General features: G+C 49.8%; 1 protein-coding gene across 5 annotated transcripts in view; it reads left to right on the top strand.

Annotated features, from left to right (window-relative positions):
• Window positions 1-21,631, top strand: part of LOC137425479 (serine/threonine-protein kinase DCLK1) — a 204,061-nt gene that overhangs the window by 1,595 nt on the left and 180,835 nt on the right. The gene's annotated exons all lie outside the window — the stretch shown is intronic.

The following is a 21,631-nucleotide window of genomic DNA, read 5'->3' as shown; positions in this document are numbered from 1 at the left end:
TAGACAAGCTTACTTAAACCCCAGGACAACACAGACGACAGTCAGACTTACACGAGTGGGGGAATGAAGGCAGGAACGAAAGGCTGGAAGGATAAGAAGGTTCAGGTGGTCCACAGAGCTGGAAGGATGCGGGGTCCGGTTCATGTAAACGGCAAGGCTCGAGGTGAGGCGGCCGCTGACCCTCCTCAATCTGGTTCGCACCGGCGGCGTTGCTTCGTAGCAGCGGGTCGAAACTGCGGTGGACTCAGCTGCGGTGGACTCAGCTGCGGTGGACTCAGCTGCGGATGGACTCCTCACTCATCTGCTCAAGCAGTCCCTCCCAACCCCTTTTATGAGGCGCGTGGCGATGAAGCCGCCGGCCTTTTGGAAACGCCCATCGGGTCGCTCTCCGCAAGTAAGTGCCGATTGGTGGGCACCGGCTCTCTTGGCTCCACCCTTGATGACGATGGGCGGGCACGCCCCTCTCCCCGAGCTGACCACGCCGTAATGGCGGCAAATGCAGTTGGCAATAAATGCAGTTGGCAATGAATGCAGTTGGCAATAAATGCAGTTGGAAAGGGAGGCTTTGGGGAATTTGAAAAGGGGATCTATCTTATGTCATTTGGTGCAATGCAGAGTCAATTAATGGGAACACAGCCTTAAAGTAACATAGAATAAGAAATAACTATAGAGAGGTTCTATGGTGGCCTACGTGCTTGTACATGGATAGCTAAGGGGACGACCTTTTACCTTTACACAAATGGAGGTATTTACAAAGAATTACTATTTACAGAGGGTGATATTTACAACAACAGGATTCTCAAATCCGTTACAATATATATAATTTATATATATATATAATTTATATATATATATATATAATTTATATATATATATAATTTATATATATATATAATTTATATATATATATAATTTATATATATATATAATTTATACATAGATATAATTTATATATATATATATGTATAATTTATATATATTGTTACAGACGCGGTTTTAGATGTTAGTTTACCGAGCGGTTTGGTATTACCGCGTCCGCACAGTTACTCCCCGATTAGAACCCTATCCCGCCCGATTCCACTCGACGTTGACTAAGTCGCGCTACGCTAAATCAATGAAGGAAAGGACACAACGGCTGGGATAAATGCAACGACACAAGGGGTACAGTTCTCAAGACCTCCGGAGGAGGATATAATATTGGTGATGCAGAAACGGGTAGATTACACGGTAAGAGGTAAAGCACAGAAAGATGGGCACTTAGACACAGTCTTATCTTATTCCCGACAGACCACAGACAAACGGGACAAGACTGACTTACACAGGGATTGATGGCAAGGAAGGGCAGGCAGTCGATAGCACAAGGTGCACCTTGGCTCAGGGGCAGAATACAGCTCGGTCCGGTCCAGAGATGCGGGGAGGTATTTGTCGCGCTCGGAGGTGGCGTCCTTCTCTCTCCAAGCTGAGGCGCATCTGACGTCACCTCCCTCTTTCTGCGCATGCTCAGCGGGGAGTGACACGCCCTCGGCTCGTTAGCTCCGCCCCAGATGGAATCGGTCCGCCGCTCCTATTGGGTGCGGGGGGTTACCGGGCTCCGCCCTTGACGAGGAGCTGACAGCGAGCCCCTGCGTGGTAACCCCGTCGGAGCACATGTTCAATGGCGGCTAACCAAGCCGGAGTGAGGACGCGCACTCCCCGCGCCGCCGCCGCGCCGCCGCCGCTGTTGTTGTTGTTGGTGTTGTTGTTCCATGAGGAAGAGATGCGGGGAGGTATTGGGAGGTCCTAAACTTACTAATGGTGCCATACAATCACATTCTGGTGCAACGAAGAGTCAGAATTAATGGCAACGAGTCCTTAACTGACATAGACTAAGAATAACTAGCAAGATGTCCGAAAGTTGTCTACGTGAGATGCGGTGGACCTGGATGCGACATTTAATGGGGGAAATAGGGGAAGGTCGGGTCTACAGAGTGCTGTTTACAGAAAATGGGACTAGGAAATGGGGGATTGGGGATAGTTGGGAAGTATTGGGGAAATAGGGGAATATTTACAAGCGGATATGGATGGAGGCCAATCTCATATCCGCAACATTGCACCCTTCTCTACCTCGGGCGTCCCGACCCGATAAATTTTTACTTACTTTAGTGTGGCACTCAGATGTAGTTCCCTCTACTATTAACTCAACCCTGAGTGCGACAGTTTTACAGATGTTCACAAATGAGTAAATATGTCCCCCTGCGACGTTGCACCCTTCTCCTACCAGAAACACACCCACAGGATAACCGAATCGCGGAAAGAATCCTCAAACTAAACATGCAGCCGGTAGGGAGCATTATTTACACAAGACTGATATTTACACTACGATCCAGGACCTGTTCTTTGAGGAACACATGCAGATGTTATGCATAGAGAGAGCACGCATGCCAGCATCGATACACCAACCCACGAGTGCCCTGTGGCCCTACGGCCTTTAATAATGTGCAGAGCACCCCATCCAAGCACCAAAAGCACCACCCTTATTCATACAGTCAGCACCATCCGGTGCACCAATAAAGTGTTCAATAATCACCGGTGGTGTCGCAGCCGGCCGATGTTCTGCCGCTGGTCTTGCCTTGGAGCCCACTTGGTGTTCTGGCTTCCCTAGAAATAAAGAAAGGCGCCAACCGCGTCCATTTCTAATTTGTGGCCGTCAGGGGGCCAACTATAAGTGGTTCACCTCTATGGCATAGGTGCCACGTTGACCCAGAGGTCCATCAACGGGTGGTGCTTGCCCGCAAAAGAACTGCGGTCCATGGTGGGCGGCCACAAAAATTGCGGTCCATATGGTGTATCGATCCAGGCAGCAAGCAGCGAAAGTACAGGCCCACAACTGCGGAGCCAGCACCTCTCTCTCCTCTCTCTCTGCCCCAAAGCCAGATCCTCGTAGGTGGGAGACAAAAGAAGAAGACAAGTGAGTAAGGTGGTAAGGGCGCAAAAGTGCACGCAATGCTAGGTAATGCACACTGGGGGCACATGGGAACCAGGTGAGACAGGTACGTTCCTACCGTACGCCCCCCCCCCCACCAGGTAACCTACAGTGCCCCTCCCTTACCCCTTACTGTATCCACAAAACACAACACTACCCATAAACATCTACTTTACAAATCAACAAACGTCCCTACTGTCTTCCCCGTTCCTCCCATAAACCAAATTCGTCTTCTCTCCCTCCTAACCAATCAAATTTGCCATTTCCAACTCCCATCAAAATTTGCCATCTCCAACTCAACATCAAAATTTGCCATCACCAATTCATCATCAGTCCCTCCTAAGGAGGGAGAGATGGAATCACCCCAATGTCTCATCCACGTCGTGATGCGTCTCACAAATCCACACAGCAATTCTCATTTCCTGCACACAGAACAAAGAAAACACAGGTGTGGAGTCATCATCATCACCTCAGGTAAGTGGCTGCGTATGGTGCGACAGGTTCATCAATCCTAACTATTTCCTAAATGACTTTACAACTTTACATTACCCGGGGTCTTTCCCTGCCAATCCATTGGCCAACTTACACTATGGGTTCTAAAAACCAATTCCCATTGACCAAACTGTGGTGCTTCTCAATTTGGGGTCTCACTCCCCCGATTCATCTCCCGGTGCCCTCGCACAATTTCTGCGCTGTGACGTGTAGCTCTCCCAGCAGGTCTACCCACCTGCACACCTCCACCACTGTAGTTGCCACCCGAGCTTACCTGCTCCTCACCCTAACCTAACTAACTGGGGAAGGCCCTCTCGCACTCTCACCCCCTCAGTGCCCTCTCTGGCACGGGCTGCCCGATCCACACCCGGGATCCTCAGGCACCCACTGACACTAATGGCTCCCAGAGCCCACCTGCGGCCTCACCTGGCCGACATCCTCACAGTGGTGGAGTGCCCAAACCAACTACACACACTAACAGGCTACACGCCCAGCCATTTCCACAACACTAATGCACCCATCCACAATACCATTCTGCAACCGCACCACAAATGCCAATATCCAACCACAATTTACCTATACCCTCTACCTAACACTTACACTACCCGCCCCGGGTACTCGTGAAAGGGGTCCACTCTTCCCCCATCCACACCTTCGCACCATGCACACCACTCCGTACCACTTACTCCAACTCTCTCCACACCACTCATTCCAATACTCCATGTACTCCACACTCCATGTATTTCACACAACCATTCTCCATACCTGTTGTTGCACACCTGTGCACTCATACTTGGTGCCGCCTGCACCCTTCTCTCCCCTAAGCGCATTCGCGCTGATCCACAACACTCACTACTCATACACTGCTCCACACACCTGTCCAGTTCTCACACAGCATCATCTCATCTTACTACTCCCCTCTGAAACTTGCGCTTCCCAGTCGTCCCTTTAAACTATTGCGCTCCCTCGTCATTATCATCCACACTAAACTACCTGCGTCCCCACTACAGGTATCAGTCACTAACTAATCTTAACGTTACCTAATGTCATCTTCGCTAGATCCCTATCAATATAACCTAACCCACCCGGGCTAGTTTTCACTGCCATACACCCCCTAATCTAGTGCTCCTTTGCCCCCCCGTTTGTGAGGGGTGACAGAGTTGCCATCCCACCACATCGGGCATCTCCCACTACCAATTTTGCACATCAAATTTCAACAAATCAAAAATTTGCCAATCACTACCCATCATCTGCCAATCATTACTGCCCATCCTTTGCCAATCATCAAATTTTGTTTTTTTTCAAATTTTGGGTCCAAAACACTAACCTCATCACCCGTCTACTTATTACATCCTCCCGGTGCGCCAATTCCCTTCTAAAGCTCGGCTTCGTACAGCCGAGCAATGAATACGGGTTGTTTTGTGCCAGCGGCTGGATACGTCCCGCATTCGTGGCAGGGACGGGGGCTTACCTGGGCCGAGATCCCACGCACCACCTCGGCGTGGAGCCATCCAATGTCCCGATCTCGACCTGCCGGCACGTCTCAATAGAAAGTGGTCGCCATGACGACCCTTCCTATCGGGCTGCCCGCTCCGCCTAGTGGAGCCCGGACGCGGCCGTTCCAAGCGAGGCACAGCGTGGATCGCGTACGGCGGTTCTTTCGAAACCGCCGTGGTTCGGATCCCCGCTGGTCCCCGCGGCACGCGAAGCTGCCCGACGCGCACCGAGGGCCCGATTCGGCTATAAGTCGTTCTAACCTCTAACCCGGTTACCGTCGATGCTTCACCTGCATGCTTACAAGCATACGCTACCCCTTTCTTGCTCATACATGCAGCCGTTTCCATGCTCCTTGTCGTACCTTTTCTTACACACCTCGGTACACTCATTCCGCTCACCGACTTGATCACACACCTGACCACCGAACACCTTGGCACACATTCGTCGCTCGCACACCTCACCAACACACCTCTTCGCGCCCCCTCCTCGGTCACCTCCTCTGTGACAATCACAGGTGTGCTCTCACTCGCACACCCAACCACGTGCCTCACTACCAATTCCAGCGTGCATTCCCACTCACGCTCTACCATTCCAGGTGTGCATCCTTTCTCACCTGTCACAACCAACTCACGCTCCGTGTCACTCTTACTACTCTCACCTCCACTCTTGACAGCGCACTCACCCTTACTCTCGACAGCGCACTCTTTCCTCATGCACCTGTCCATTACACACCTTTCTCGTGCACACTCTTGCGCACACTTTTCCGTTACTTCCTCCGTAACACTCACCACACCGCGCTTCCATGTACCCCCTCGCACACGCGCTTCGACCAACTCACTCTTGACGGCACACTCACTCCTCGGCGTGCACTTTTTCCTCACACACCCCATGGTCGGACATTCTCGCACACCTCCTTTTTCGCACACCAGACCTGTCGCACACTTCACCAACGGCCTCTCACGAACACCCGGGTCCATCTCGACCCCCAAGCTCATTAAATCACCTGGCGCATCATATGCACGACCATATTGGTCACCACTTACACCGGGTCCTCTTCCTCTTCGCTTCTCCTCCATCACCTGCGAATCCCTCATCCGGTTAATGAGCACATCATCACGATCCGAACACAGACTTTGGACCAATTCTTTTACTTCCTCTTTTATCTCTTTCTTATCCCCTCTCCGTCGCTTCTTAATTTCGCTTACCCCTTCTTCCACTTCTTCTAATTTCTGCTTCACCTCTTTTATTTCCTGGTACGTCTCCTCAAGTTCGTCCTCTAAGGCTACCTTGACCGTTTCCATGTGCGTCCTCACCTGCCGGTCCTTCGTCTCCATTACCTCTGTCACCTCGTCCAACCTCGTTGTCAGTCCCTCACGTACCATCTGACATTGCCTCTTCGTCGCTATCAAGTCGTCTTTTAGTTCTTTCTGTGTCGCTTTTAACCCTCCTAGTACTGCAGTGTTCCTTTGTACCTGCTCCACTAACTCAGTCTGTCCCACCGTCAGCTGTTCCACCTCCTGCGTCAGGTCCTCTATGCCCCCTTGTAACTTTACAGTCCCCTTTCTCACCTCCTTCTCCATGCGCTCCTCACAGTGCCTCACCTCCTCGCGCACTCCTCCGACCTCACTCACACCTCTTCTGATCTCCTCTCCCATCACTTGCATCTCCTGCCCAGATGCCACCCTCATCTGCTCCATTTCCTCCCTGTGAGCATCCAATTTAGTTTCTACCCCCATTCTGACCCCCTCTATCTGCTGCCCCATTTGTTTAACTTCCCTTTCCGCTTGGTCCCTCATGTCCCTCAATTTGCCTTCCATACTGTTTTCTAACCCCTCTAACCCCTTTTGCATCCCTTCCATTTGATTCTCTTGAGCGGCCATTCTGTTTTCTACCCCCATTAACCCATTTTTCACCTCTTTTATCCCGTTGTCTAACCCCTCAAATTTGTCGTCGAACTTCCCACATTTCTTGTCTAATCCCTTAAAATTATTGTCTAACCCCTCACCGGTACCCCTCGCTTCGTCCCTCATTACCCCCATTTGGCCCTCCAATCGCTCACTATCAGCCCTCATACTGTTTTTCAAACCTCCAATTTGGTCTCCCATTTGTCCCATAAGGGCCCCCATCATTCTGTTTTCCATTTCTTCATTATTCTTGTCCATAAGGGCCTTCATTTGTATAAAAAAAAGGTTCAAATCCACCGGTGGCGCTACTACGGTCGCGGGCGCGGTCGCCGTGGCCATGTGCGAGGCGCCATTTTGCGCGCCCGTAACCTCGTGCGCGACGACGCTATTTTGCGAACCTGCCACCCTCACTGCTTCGCTCTCCTCTTGTCCCTCAATTTGGTCCTGGATCGAACCTGCCTCACTCTCCTCTACCGGAACCCAGCCGTCTTGATCTGCCATAGCGCGACTTTCAAAATTCGGGTTTTTATTTTTGTAAAACAAAATCAAATTTCGCCGTTAATAATTTCGAGCGCGTGAAGCGCGCTTCGGGTCCGATCCCACTTCCCGTCACCAATTGTTACTTAATAACACAATTGGTGTTCCAAAATTTGGGCCTAACAAATTTAGTCCCAGGTCCGAATCCCACTCCTGACACCAATTGTTACAGACGCGGTTTTAGATGTTAGTTTACCGAGCGGTTTGGTATTACCGCGTCCGCACAGTTACTCCCCGATTAGAACCCTATCCCGCCCGATTCCACTCGACGTTGACTAAGTCGCGCTACGCTAAATCAATGAAGGAAAGGACACAACGGCTGGGATAAATGCAACGACACAAGGGGTACAGTTCTCAAGACCTCCGGAGGAGGATATAATATTGGTGATGCAGAAACGGGTAGATTACACGGTAAGAGGTAAAGCACAGAAAGATGGGCACTTAGACACAGTCTTATCTTATTCCCGACAGACCACAGACAAACGGGACAAGACTGACTTACACAGGGATTGATGGCAAGGAAGGGCAGGCAGTCGATAGCACAAGGTGCACCTTGGCTCAGGGGCAGAATACAGCTCGGTCCGGTCCAGAGATGCGGTGAGGTATTTGTCGCGCTCGGAGGTGGTGTCCTTCTCTCTCCAAGCTGAGGCGCATCTGACGTCACCTCCCTCTTTCTGCGCATGCTCAGCGGGGAGTGACACGCCCTCGGCTCGTTAGCTCCGCCCCAGATGGAATCGGTCCGCCGCTCCTATTGGGTGCGGGGGGTTACCGGGCTCCGCCCTTGACGAGGAGCTGACAGCGAGCCCCTGCGTGGTAACCCCGTCGGAGCACATGTTCAATGGCGGCTAACCAAGCCGGAGTGAGGACGCGCACTCCCCGCGCCGCCGCCGCGCCGCCGCCGCTGTTGTTGTTGTTGGTGTTGTTGTTCCATGAGGAAGAGATGCGGGGAGGTATTGGGAGGTCCTAAACTTACTAATGGTGCCATACAATCACATTCTGGTGCAACGAAGAGTCAGAATTAATGGAAACGAGTCCTTAACTGACATAGACTAAGAATAACTAGCAAGATGTCCGAAAGTTGTCTACGTGAGATGCGGTGGACCTGGATGCGACATTTAATGGGGGAAATAGGGGAAGGTCGGGTCTACAGAGTGTTGTTTACAGAAAATGGGACTAGGAAATGGGGGATTGGGGATAGTTGGGAAGTATTGGGGAAATAGGGGAATATTTACAAGCGGATATGGATGGAGGCCAATCTCATATCCGCAACAATATATATATATATAATTTATATATATATATAATTTATATATTGTCGCGATCCCGTCTGTGGAATGTATCCCAGCACGGAATACGGACGTAAATGTCCGGGCTTCAAGTAATCCACGTAGTGAACCAAAAGAGACGCAATAAACACAATTGTGTTTTAATCGGCCTTCTAGGGGTAAGGCACGATTATTTATTGGCTCGATCACAAAAACCATGAAAGGTAACAAAAGGGAATATGCTGCACAAGCCGGCAGGAACTGTCGGCAACAGACGCTCCAACAGGACGCAGGTAAGATCACTCGCGGCTCCAATCGACGGGCTCCGGGACTCGGAGGATACCAGGATGGAATACCGCACAAGGCCGCCAGGAACGGTCGGCCAGTAGCTCCAACACGAAGCCGGGAATCACTCGTTCTCTTCTGGAGTTACTCGCTCGTAAAATACAGAACGGTATTCGACCAGCCCAACTCGGCTGTCCGGAGGCTTCAAGGAAAACCCTTTTATGATATTTCCCACTCGGAGCCTTCGAGCCGTGTGCGTCGCATAAGATGGCGACCGCGCTCTCTGACCCTCCACCAATCGCGTGAGGCTCAAAGGAGGTCACGTCACGCGGTGGGCGGGGCACCAAATCTGGGTGAGAACAGGTGGTTTCACCGGTGGTTTCTCACAGTCCTCCCCCCCTAAGTAAAACCCCGTCGAATAGACGGCGTTTTTAAAACCAGTATTTGTAGTAGGTGCAAATCACATGGCAAGATGATGGCGGTAATCGCTAACAGGCAATTAACGCAATTAACAATTATTAACACTTATTAACAACAATAACGCAACAACGCAACAATACAACGCAACGCAATAGCGCAACAATAACGCAATTATTAACGCACAGGCAATTAACAGGCATTAACAGGTTAACAATGAACCAGTTTGGTTTTTTTTTTTTTTTTTCACACACAAATTTTAACACCATACACCACATTAATATCTACCCTACAAGAGTTACACTTCACACAAAGCACAATAGAGAGGCAAGGGGGCCAAACTCAAGTTGGGGGAAGCGTTGACAGGAAGGAAACGGGCCGAGACCTAGAGCGGCGGGTACTCCTCCGGTGTCGAGAACAACAGTCATATGCGTAATGACCCCTTTCACCGCACTGGTAACATCGATCGTTCGGGTCGAAAGGCCTGCGGACCAAAGGGCGTCTGAAACGAGGCCGCCGCGACATGGCATTCGACATCTCGACGCACACACGCGATCCGCAAATTAACCTTCCATCAAGGGCTCTGACCGAATCTTCAGCATCTCGTGGCTCTTCAAACTCAACAACTGCAAATCCAGGTGGGTTTCGAGCAACCCATACGTTGCGGAGTGGTCCGTAATGTTCGAAGACCCTCCCTAGCTCGGCTTTCGCTGCTCCATTGCCCAGGTTTCCCACATATACCTTAGCATTAGCGTTCCTGCTGAATCGCGACATGGCGGGAGCGGTCCCTGAGGAGCACGGCACCTGAGGGTGGCTTGACGGGAGGCTCGGGTGGACTTCAGCTGACGCAACGTCACCGTCGGGAACTGGAGTCGAGGCGCTAGGCTCCTCGGGCCAGAGTGAAGATATGTCTGACTCCGCCTGTTTACTCTGGGATCTAGTGACCCCCCCACAGGTCAGAGTCAATGACTCCTCCCTGGCCATGGCATCATTGCCAATCAGCAAGGAGACCCCGGGTATCGGGTAGTAGGGTACCACCACACAGGTCACTGGACCCTTAAAAATGTCACTCCGGACCTCGAGGAGGGCAAGGGGATACCGGCCAAGAACCCGGTCAATGCCCCGAAGGAGGGTATACTCGCCGGTATAACGCATCTGAGAGGCCGGAACTACCCCCGCCCGGAGAACACACCGTGTCGCCCCAGTATCCCGAAGGTATTGGGCCTCAAACTTCAGCATCGAATCAGGGCCACCCACTAAGGCTGTCCCTGAATAATCCTGGTACAGTGGATGAATGGAATTAGCCTCGGTGGCAGTGACCTCGGTCACCGATGCCACCGTCGTGTACGAGGGCCCGGCGGATGAGCTCCACTGATCTCCCTCCGACGTAACAGGAGGGTTGCCTCGGTAGGCCGGACTAGCGGGATTAGAGAAGCAGCGGTTTTCACCGTGCCCCACGCGTTTGCAGAAATCGCACCAGGGCCCTGCCCTGGTCTGCGGCTCGCGACCGCCACCAGTGGAGGGCATCGGAGAACCCCTCCCCTCGATCCAGCCGCCGGGCAGACGGGGGGCGGTCTTGATCGCAGACTCCTCCGTCTTACGACGCGACTGCGTGACTTGCAGCATTTTGCACGCCAAAACATGTTTATCAATAAGGTTGACGCAGTCTGCCAAGGAAACAGTGTCTTTGTCGACAAGAAACAATGCTAAGTCAGGCGGAAGCTGTTGATCGATACGGTAACGCACCAGGAGTTCCGCAACCGCTTGAGGTAACTCAACCTTGCTCCCCTTGAACCATCTCTGCAGCTGTTCCAACAAGGCCCGCGAATGTTCCTCATAGGTTTGACTGGACTCACGAGTCCAGCTGAAAAAATTTCTCCTATAAATACATGCGGACACCGCATAGGCGTTCAAAATCTCGGCCTTCAATGCCCTGTATTTGTTTGCGTCCTCGGTTGCCATCCTCGCATATACCTCCCTCGCCTTCTCAGATAGATGGCTCACAAGATGGCCGACCCACAAGCTCTCATCAATGCCACCGGCAGCCAACAACTTCTCCGCCATCTCCAGATACGCTTCTGGCTTCGTGTCTCCCGTCCAGTCCGGCAAACGAACATGAACAGTTTCCGGGACTCTTGCAGCAGACCCCTCTGCCCGCAGTCGTTCAGTCAACATTCGCAACTCATGCTCTCTGACGCGTTCAGCTTCTGCTGCCGCATGCTCTCTCTCTGCTGCCGCCGCACGCTCTCTCTCTGCTGCCGCATGCTCTCTCGCTGCTGCCGCACGCTCTCCCTCTGCTGCTGCCGCACGCTCTCTCTCTGCTGCCGCATGCTCTCTCTCTGCTGCCGCACGCTCTCCCTCTGCTGCTGCACGCTCTCTCTCTGCTGCTGCCGCACGCTCTGCCTCTGCCCTGTCATTCTCCCTGTTATACATGTCAAGTTGTTGAACCGGAGTCAGCCCGGTCCAGAAGGGCGAACGCATGCATTTAGTCATGATGGGATCGCTTCCTAACATCTCGGGTTGAGTGACCGGGTCAAGGCTGCTTGCGTCGCTCACCTCGCCACCCACGTGACTGTCAACATGATCAGGTTGAACTCTCACTTCCCTGGTCGACATAGCTTGGCTACGAGTTATCATACGACCAGGCACAAAACACAACCTCAAACACAACGCTCAAACACAACGCTCTGTTGGGGAAATACGACACAACTACGCAATATCACCCGCACATCAAATTGCCAATGAGAAAAATACCACGTACAAATACTCACGTTTTTTTTTTTTTTTTTTCGGTTGTTTGGAGGGATCCGAGGCTATTCGCTTATTCTTTGTCGGTTGTTTGGAGGGATCCGAGGCTATTCACTTCTCTGCCCAAGACAGCGTCCTACGGCGAGAAAGTTCCTCCAGGACGGCGTCCGCTGGTGAGAAGGCGATGAACAGATGCCAGAAGATGTCGTCCACTGCAGAATTCCCGTCTCAATCGAATGGCTCTTACTTGAATGATCCTAGGACGAGCAACCCATTTGTCGCGATCCCGTCTGTGGAATGTATCCCAGCACGGAATACGGACGTAAATGTCCGGGCTTCAAGTAATCCACGTAGTGAACCAAAAGAGACGCAATAAACACAATTGTGTTTTAATCGGCCTTCTAGGGGTAAGGCACGATTATTTATTGGCTCGATCACAAAAACCATGAAAGGTAACAAAAGGGAATATGCTGCACAAGCCGGCAGGAACTGTCGGCAACAGACGCTCCAACAGGACGCAGGTAAGATCACTCGCGGCTCCAATCGACGGGCTCCGGGACTCGGAGGATACCAGGATGGAATACCGCACAAGGCCGCCAGGAACGGTCGGCCAGTAGCTCCAACACGAAGCCGGGAATCACTCGTTCTCTTCTGGAGTTACTCGCTCGTAAAATACAGAACGGTATTCGACCAGCCCAACTCGGCTGTCCGGAGGCTTCAAGGAAAACCCTTTTATGATATTTCCCACTCGGAGCCTTCGAGCCGTGTGCGTCGCATAAGATGGCGACCGCGCTCTCTGACCCTCCACCAATCGCGTGAGGCTCAAAGGAGGTCACGTCACGCGGTGGGCGGGGCACCAAATCTGGGTGAGAACAGGTGGTTTCACCGGTGGTTTCTCACAATATATATAATTTATATATATATAATTTTTATATATATATATATAATTTATATTTATATATATATATATATATATATATATATATATATATATAATTTTTATATATATATATATATAATTTTTATATACAGACTTGGCATTTAATATGGAATATTTTTTTTTTCTTGACTTGGGTTTACTTTCTGAACTCGGTATATAAATCTGGTGAGTTTCTTTTACGCTTCGGTAATTTATTTGTTAAAAGAACCATGTCACTGATTGTCTGTCGCAGCAAGAAGTCAATAACAGGATTATATCACAGGTGGCATGACAAAATGTACGGACAGGTACATTTGACGATTGGCTTCACAATCGGGTATAAAAGGGTTGTTGCGTTCTGTATTAGTGGAAAACAACTGCTGCACGTCTACAGAAGTTATTGCCGCTTCCCTTGGAGATGGTCCGTCAACTCGACAATGCTGTTTGTCATTTAGTGGTGGCTTTACGAAATTCCGGCATGAAACAGCGTGCTATTGCTTGGCAGTATGGCATCACTCAAGGTCAGGTGTCAAAGATCCTGAAACGAAATGCTCAGAGGGGTGTCCCTACTCCAATACAGAGGTCAGGACGTCCCCGCAGAACCACAAGGATGGATGATCGCCAGCTGCACCGGTTAGTCCGCAATGGCCATACCAAGTCAGGTAATCGGCTTAGGGCTGAGTGGCAGCAATTGACAAATGTGCCTGTATCCAGAAGGCTAGTCAACCAACGACTGGTTCAAGCAGGCTATTGTGCCAGGCGTCCCCTGAGAAAGCCACGTCTGACCAGACAACACCGCCAGCGCCGATTGCAGTGGGCCAGAGAGCACCGTCAATGGCAGCAAGGACACTGGAATCACGTGATCTTCAGTGACAGGTCTAGATTTCTGGTCTATCGTCAATATGGCCGTGTCCGAGTGCTCAGACAAGTGCATGAAGCCTACAACGAAGATTGTATAGTGCCAAGAGTCCAAGCTGGAGGTGGTGGGGTGACCGTTTGGGCTGCTTTTCATGCAGGGGGCAAAACTGACCTGGTTGTTCTGAATGGAAACCTGACCCAGTTCAAGCACAGGGCCATTCTGGAAGAAACATTGCTTCCATTTGTTCGTGCAGCCTTTCGAGGAAACTTTGTCTTCCAAGATGACAATGCACGGCCTCATCGTGCTCGCATGATCCAAAACTTTCTTGCTGACCGTGGTGTAGAGCATATGGAGTGGCCTGCCATGTTCCCGGATATGAATCCGATAGAGAACTTGTGGGCAGAATTAACGCGTCAAATCGACAACTTGGACCAGCAGCCGACCTCTGTGCGTGAATTGCAGCAGGCTATTGTCACTGCATGGCAAGCGATTCCTGTCCAAACCTTGGCAAATCTCGTGAACAGCATGCCTCAACGTGTACGTGCTCTCGTGAATGCTCGTGGGGGTTACACGAAGTACTGAACTGTCATTTTACTGTCCATAATCCCAGTCGTAATTTAACTTTTGTTTTTGTTAAAAAAAATTTTTGGCTAATGTGCAAAATAAAGAGATACTTCTGGAAAATGCACAGAAGTTTAACACAGTACTGTCCATGAATTGAGTTCGATATCAGTTTACATCACTTTCAAGGATCAATTTATTTGCTTCGAAATGTCAAATGTGGTTTTTGTTTCTTTTGAAGGTCACATTAACAAAATCTAGAATAATTTCAACATAATTCCAATGAACTTTTGGTTCTAAGCCATCTTGAAAAGTAAGTTCACCCCCACAAAAAAATATTCCATATTAAATGCCAAGTCTGTATATATATATATATATATATATATATATATATATATAATTTTTATATATATAATTTATATATATATATATATATAATTTATATATATATATATAATTTATATGTATAATTTATATATATAAGTTATATATAATTATTTATATATATATTATTTATATATATATATGTATTGCTACGGTTTTGAGATTGGCACATATTGATCATTAAAGGTTAAAGGGTTGCCCCCCATAGTTAGTCCACGACAACACGTAGGACACCTTAGAGCAGGGGTCGGCAACCTTAGGCACGCGTGCCACCATTGGCACGCGGCAGCGTAATCATTGGCACACTGGCGAAAGCAGTGCCCTCTCAGTTGCATGACAAATCACTTCTTGAACAGCCATTGGCTGTTGCGCGGCCTGTCTTATTTAGTTTGATTGACGGTACGGCCTCCCGCTCACATTTCCCCCAGAAATTGCAGTGAAGCGGTTCAGGTTCGGTAGATGATGGCAACCCCGCTAGCTAAGAAAGCTGAAGTAAAGGTTCAGGCATTCCAGCCCTCATGGACAGAAGAGTGGGGTTTTGTTTTTCAGAAGGACCGTGCTGTGTGTACTTTATGTTTTGAAAATGTTGTTTGTCGAACGTGGAGTGTTAAGCGCCATTTTGAGACAAAGCAAGAGAAAACTTTCAAAGATCAGGCAGACAAGGCAGAATCCATCAAACGTGTCGTGTCCAGGTATGGGAAGCAAGCCAACACCCTCAAAGTCTTTGCCATTGCTAAAAACCATGCGACTGAAGCAAGCTATCGCATTGCTCATTGCATTGCGAAAAGCGGAAAGCCATTCACTGATGGCAAATATATTAAGGAGGCTTTTCTCTGTAGCTCAGAGGCTCTGTTTGAAGGCTTACCAAACAAAGAGACAATCAAATCAAGAATTAAAGATATTCCCATGTCAGCTAGAAGTGTTGAGCGACGCATCGAAGAAATGGCCTCCCGCAGTCGTTTGACAACCGACCACTCCGAAGCATGTGTGCAACTTAAAGTGACTAACTACAACCCCCAGATAATGGAGCTCAGCAAAGGAAACCAGGGCCAGGGATCACACTGACTGGTAGGCATCTGTTTATTTGTAGTACACATGGGTTTGCATATGTAGCTGTTTGTCCATCTCTTTTTTTCCAACTTAGATGTGGATGTTTTCATGAGGATGGCAGCATTCTTGTATAGTACTGGTATTTCTGTTTGATACAGTTTATTCTCCCTTTTTGACATTTGTTCCCAATGCAATACTTTGTAAATGAGTTACTGAAAGCAGTTTTGAAATGGGGTCCGTGCATATAATTTGTAACCGCATGGGGGACAAATTTTACAATGATAAAATGATCATTACAATGTCCTGATTATGAGAGATAAATGTTTCTTTAAAATGTTGTTGCTATATGGATGGAATAAAATTCCATGTCTGTTGGAAGTATTTTTTTGATGTGGTGTGTTACGTGGTCCCCTCGATGAATACCTGGTCTCGGTGACCCCCGGACCGTGAGAGGAACTTCGCCAGAAAGCTGTATTATATATGCGCTTTCGCCACGCAATCCATACGAATTTCACCCAAGAGACAACTGACGTTCAAGGATATATTTCAATGGTAATGATACCATACAATTTCAATGACACAACCACGGAGATTTTCCCCGAGCAATCAACCATACACAACCATCAACAATTCCCCATTCACAAACAATTCCCTATGAGTAAGATGGCCATCTTATATATGTGTGTCCCGGTGAGTACTCACGACCCCCTTTTGGTCTCGGTCCCGCACAATGTCTCTGGGCCCCTCCTGACCAAGATGATGGTCGGCGTCGCCGCACTCGGGCGGTTGAACGAACCCCGGGTGGACGTGTTTCCACCGGGCCGGTATCGTACCGCTACCAGGCACCCCGGCTGCAGCCCCTCGTGGCCACGCGAAGCGGGTACGGGAAAGCAAGCCAAAAGCCCCACGCCGCTTGCAAGGCGTGTTAGGCCCCAACGGGCGACCCGTACGCGTCTTTTTAGACGGTGTCGCGAACGGCGCCAAACGCTGGGTCGGTGCACGGCCACACGACAGTTTGACGTCCACCGGGCAGGTATCCGTCCCGGTAACTCCTCTCGCCAGACAGGCTCGGGAACGCCGCTTTTCCACACGGCTCAATCAATCCCCCCTTTCGTCGGAGCGGGGCGAGGAAGAAGAATACTCGTCCTTTTTCTTCCTCGTCTTTTCCTCTTCCGTTTCCGGTCACTTCCGTTTCCGGCCACTATTTCAGAAGGGCTCCTGACCCTCCAACCACAACAACCCTTAATATACTACACACGGATAAGCAAAGACCTGAATGGTAATTCACATACATTCACATAAATATGTAACACTCCCCCCCTTCAAGAAAGAAAGTTTGAACCCAGCTAAAACTTTCTTTGCCGGCCAATTTGGAGCAACAAACCAGATAACTCAACCCCCCCCACATTATCAGTTAAAAATAAAGCAACCAAAATTTTCCCACAACCCTTCCAGATTACTCCCTCTGGACTAAGCACCAGCAACGACATTGTCCCTGCCAAATCAAACTCCATCTCATGACCCTCTGACTTTGACCGTCAGTTTCTTGTGAATGAAGGTTAAGGGGTTGATCAAAGATCCAAAGTTAAGCAACTCGATAGCACTTTTTCCGGGAGGCCAAGCCGAGTATTCACTACATGGATGCCTTTAGGAACGTGGAGTTCACGGTTAGTCCGTGCAGGAAAGTTCTCTACAGGGGCGCCTTGAGGAACGTGGAGTTCACGGTTAGTCCGTGCATGAAAGTTCACTACATGGACGCCTTTAGGAACGGCGTTCACGGTTAATCCGTGTAGGAATCTTGGCTCGGCGGCTCCGCCGCATTCAGTGCTTCAACTTCTCAGAACTTCCCTAATAATTACGGTGGGACCGCTTGTCCCGGTAGTCCCATGAATAGCGGTCTCCTTCTCGGCCACTACTTTGACAATCCTTCCTTCGGGAGCTGCCGTAACTCAGGGAGCCTCCATAATAATATTGATTGCGGCCACCACCAAAACTACCGCCCAGTTGTCCTCTCCTGTAGACCTCTCGACGCCTACGAAATGCCTTCCCTACTGTTATCGTCCGACCCTCCAAATCCTTGCCATTCCAATTCTTCTCTGCCTCTCTGGCGTCTTTTGTGCTGGCAAACGTGACAAAGCCGAACCCTCTTGACTGTTGCGTTTCCCAGTCTCTTACCAACCGCACTTCCACCAGCGGCCCATATCTGTTGAAGACAGAGGTCAGAACTTCTTCCTCTGTTTTGAAGTTCAGTCCCCCTACAAATAACTTGGCACTTTTGTCGCCATCCCGAGCTGGTGTGGTGTTATTTTCCCTGCGGGGCTCTTTACCAACCCTCAGGTTACCATAAACTTGACCCCCGGCCAAATCATTCCCGATAACCACAGATACACCCTCTACAGGAAGCGTGGCTTGTAAGCCTACGGTGACCGGCCCGGATACCAACTCAGAACTCAACTGGATGACATGAAGCGGAGCTTTAACATAGCCCCCGACCCCCTGTAAAAGCACACTAACCCCAGTTGCCGTCTTCTCCGACAATGGCAAAATGCCCTCCAGCGTCAACGATTGGTGGGCTCCTGTGTCCCTCAATACCCTAACTGGCTTCTGGTTACTCAGGTCGCCATCCAGCGACACGAACCCCTCTGAAATGAAATGTTTGTAGCCCTCCTGAACAAGGTTCTCCCGGGACGCCGTACCTTTGACAGGGGAATCTTCCCCCAGCTCTGCTCTCCAAGAATGATTTCTCACACTTGCCAGTGCATTCGGAGTCACACTAGACTGATTCCGTTCCGGGTTCTCCCTTTTCCGGAGGTAACATTGGGACATCAAGTGTCCAGTTTTATGGCAAAAAGCACAAGTAGGCCCGGGGGAGAACCTCGGGGTCGGCCTTGAGCCCCCCGAAAAATAAGTTTGTCTTGGGCCCGTAGCCCTCGGATTTCTAACCGTTGGGGTATCATAGTTGTCCCCATAATCATCTCGAGGCCGCCGCCATGTAAGGTCGTTCTCCGCACCGGGTGTTCCATAACTCCCCTGCTGAAGTCTAGGCGAGGAGTTAGGTTTGTGGACCCCTATTCGGTGGGTTAAGGCATAATCATCTGCCATGGTGGCTGCGTCCCACAACTTTGGTACTTTCTTTTCCTGCAGGTACACTTTGATGTCCTCGTGGACACACTGCTGGAATTCCTCCACCAGGATCAAGTCCCGCAATGTTTCGAAGTCTTTCCCGACTCCTTTTGACTCACACCACCGATCAAACATGTTTTCTTTCACTCTGGCAAACTCCACATGGGTCTCACTCTCCCTCTTCCTGGCATTCCTGAATTTTTGCCTGTAAGCTTCCGGAACCAACTCATAGGCTTTGAGGATGTGCGTCTTCAGTACCTCATAATCTGCACATTGGTCCATTGGTAGCGCCGAATAAATTTCCTGAGCTTTCCCCACCAGCACACTTTGCACGAGTATGGTCCAGGCCTCCTCCGGCCAGTTTAATTGTCGAGCCACTTTCTCAAAGTGTGGAAAAAATTTCGCGACTTCCTTTTCACTGAACGGTGGAACCAGCCTCACATGTCTGCCCACATCCCAGGTTTTCTGGTTAGGTGTCGACCCCGTCAGCAAGGGTGGTGCCTCTCCCCGTTCTCTCATTAACTCCAGCTCCTTGAATTTGATTTCTTGCTGAAGCTCCATGTCACGTTCCTTTAATTCCCTTTCCGCTTTTCTCTCCTCTGCTTCGAGGTCCCTTGCAGCTCTCCTCTCCTCTGCTTTTCTCCCTTCTAACCTTTCCTGGAGTTCTCGTTCCACTCTCCTTTCCTCTGCTTGTTTCTCTTCTCTCCTCGCTTCTGCTTTCCTTTCTTCTTCTTTTAACCTTTCCTGGAGTTCTCGTTCCACTCTCCTTTCCTCTGCTTGTTTCTCTTCTCTCCTCGCTTCTGCTTTCCTTTCTTCTTCTTTTAACCTTTCCTGGAGTTCTCGTTCCACTCTCCTTTCCTCTGCTTGCTTCTCTTCTCTCCTCTCTTCTGCTTTCCTTCTTCTTCTGCTCTTTCCTTTTCTGCTTTCCTTTCTTCTTCTTTAATCCGTTCCTGGCTCCGTAATTGCAACTCCAGTTTCTGGAGCTCAACATCTTCTGGTTCTTCGGGTAGCCACTCCCAGGCTAACTCGTCCCATGTTCCTAATCCCACCATAGATTGTATCACCGTGGCCTGCAACTCTGCCTTCCTCAAATTAGTTCGGACCTCCAAGTTAAAATGTTTGGCCAATTTCAAGAGGTCCGACTTTAGCAACGCTCGGAACTGTGCCTCACTCGGGGTTACCCCAAAGTTCTGTGCCACAAACGCCATGGTGTCTATCGTTAACACCTGTTAACCTTCACCCAAGACTTTACCCCAATTTCTCAAACAAATTTACCAATTAATAATTAATTAATAAATTTTAATTAATAAAATATTATTATTTTATTATGTTATACAATTTTAGATCCCGGACGGGCCCCCAATTCTGTTACGTGGTCCCCTCGGTGAATACCTGGTCTCGGTGACCCCCGGACCGTGAGAGGAACTTCGCCAGAAAGCTGTATTATATATGCGCTTTCGCCACGCAATCCATACGAATTTCACCCAAGAGACAACCGACGTTCAAGGATATATTTCAATGGTAATGATACCATACAATTTCAATGACACAACCACGGAGATTTTCCCCGAGCAATCAACCATACACAACCATCAACAATTCCCCATTCACAAACAATTCCCTATGAGTAAGATGGCCATCTTATATATGTGTGTCCCGGTGAGTACTCACGACCCCCTTTTGGTCTCGGTCCCGCACAATGTCTCTGGGCCCCTCCTGACCAAGATGATGGTCGGCGTCGCCGCACTCGGGCGGTTGAACGAACCCCGGGTGGACGTGTTTCCACCGGGCCGGTATCGTACCGCTACCAGGCACCCCGGCTGCAGCCCCTCGTGGCCACGCGAAGCGGGTACGGGAAAGCAAGCCAAAAGCCCCACGCCGCTTGCAAGGCGTGTTAGGCCCCAACGGGCGACCCGTACGCGTCTTTTTAGACGGTGTCGCGAACGGCGCCAAACGCTGGGTCGGTGCACGGCCACACGACAGTTTGACGTCCACCGGGCAGGTATCCGTCCCGGTAACTCCTCTCGCCAGACAGGCTCGGGAACGCCGCTTTTCCACACGGCTCAATCAATCCCCCCTTTCGTCGGAGCGGGGCGAGGAAGAAGAATACTCGTCCTTTTTCTTCCTCGTCTTTTCCTCTTCCGTTTCCGGTCACTTCCGTTTCCGGCCACTATTTCAGAAGGGCTCCTGACCCTCCAACCACAACAACCCTTAATATACTACACACGGATAAGCAAAGACCTGAATGGTAATTCACATACATTCACATAAATATGTAACAGGTGTCAAAATTAAACTTAATGTTAAACTTAATGTTGATGTGGCACACTAATTAACAAGAACATTTCAAACTGGTACTTCATGTCAAAAAGGTTGCCGACCCCTGCCTTAGAGTATTAGTTATGTCATAGTATGTGTAAGTATAGGCCATTTCCACTAGTAATATCTGCGTTGTGTAAAGACATGAGTTTAGGTCCTTTCATTTTTGCGCCACCCTCCAATTCCACCTATGGGCATAATTGATCCCGTGCCCCATTTGGCTGATCCCTCAATTTGTTACGCTTTGGCTGCCAGCAGCATTAGCTGCCCTTTGTTTGCTCGCTAGTCGAGTAACACGAGGTAGGCCTG

Source organism: Myxine glutinosa, chromosome 4 (genome assembly GCF_964187855.1).
Source record: "Myxine glutinosa chromosome 4, kmMyxGlut1.1, whole genome shotgun sequence".
NCBI classification, from domain to species: Eukaryota; Metazoa; Chordata; class Myxini; order Myxiniformes; family Myxinidae; genus Myxine; species Myxine glutinosa.
This window is presented reverse-complemented; position numbering and strand designations above follow the sequence as displayed.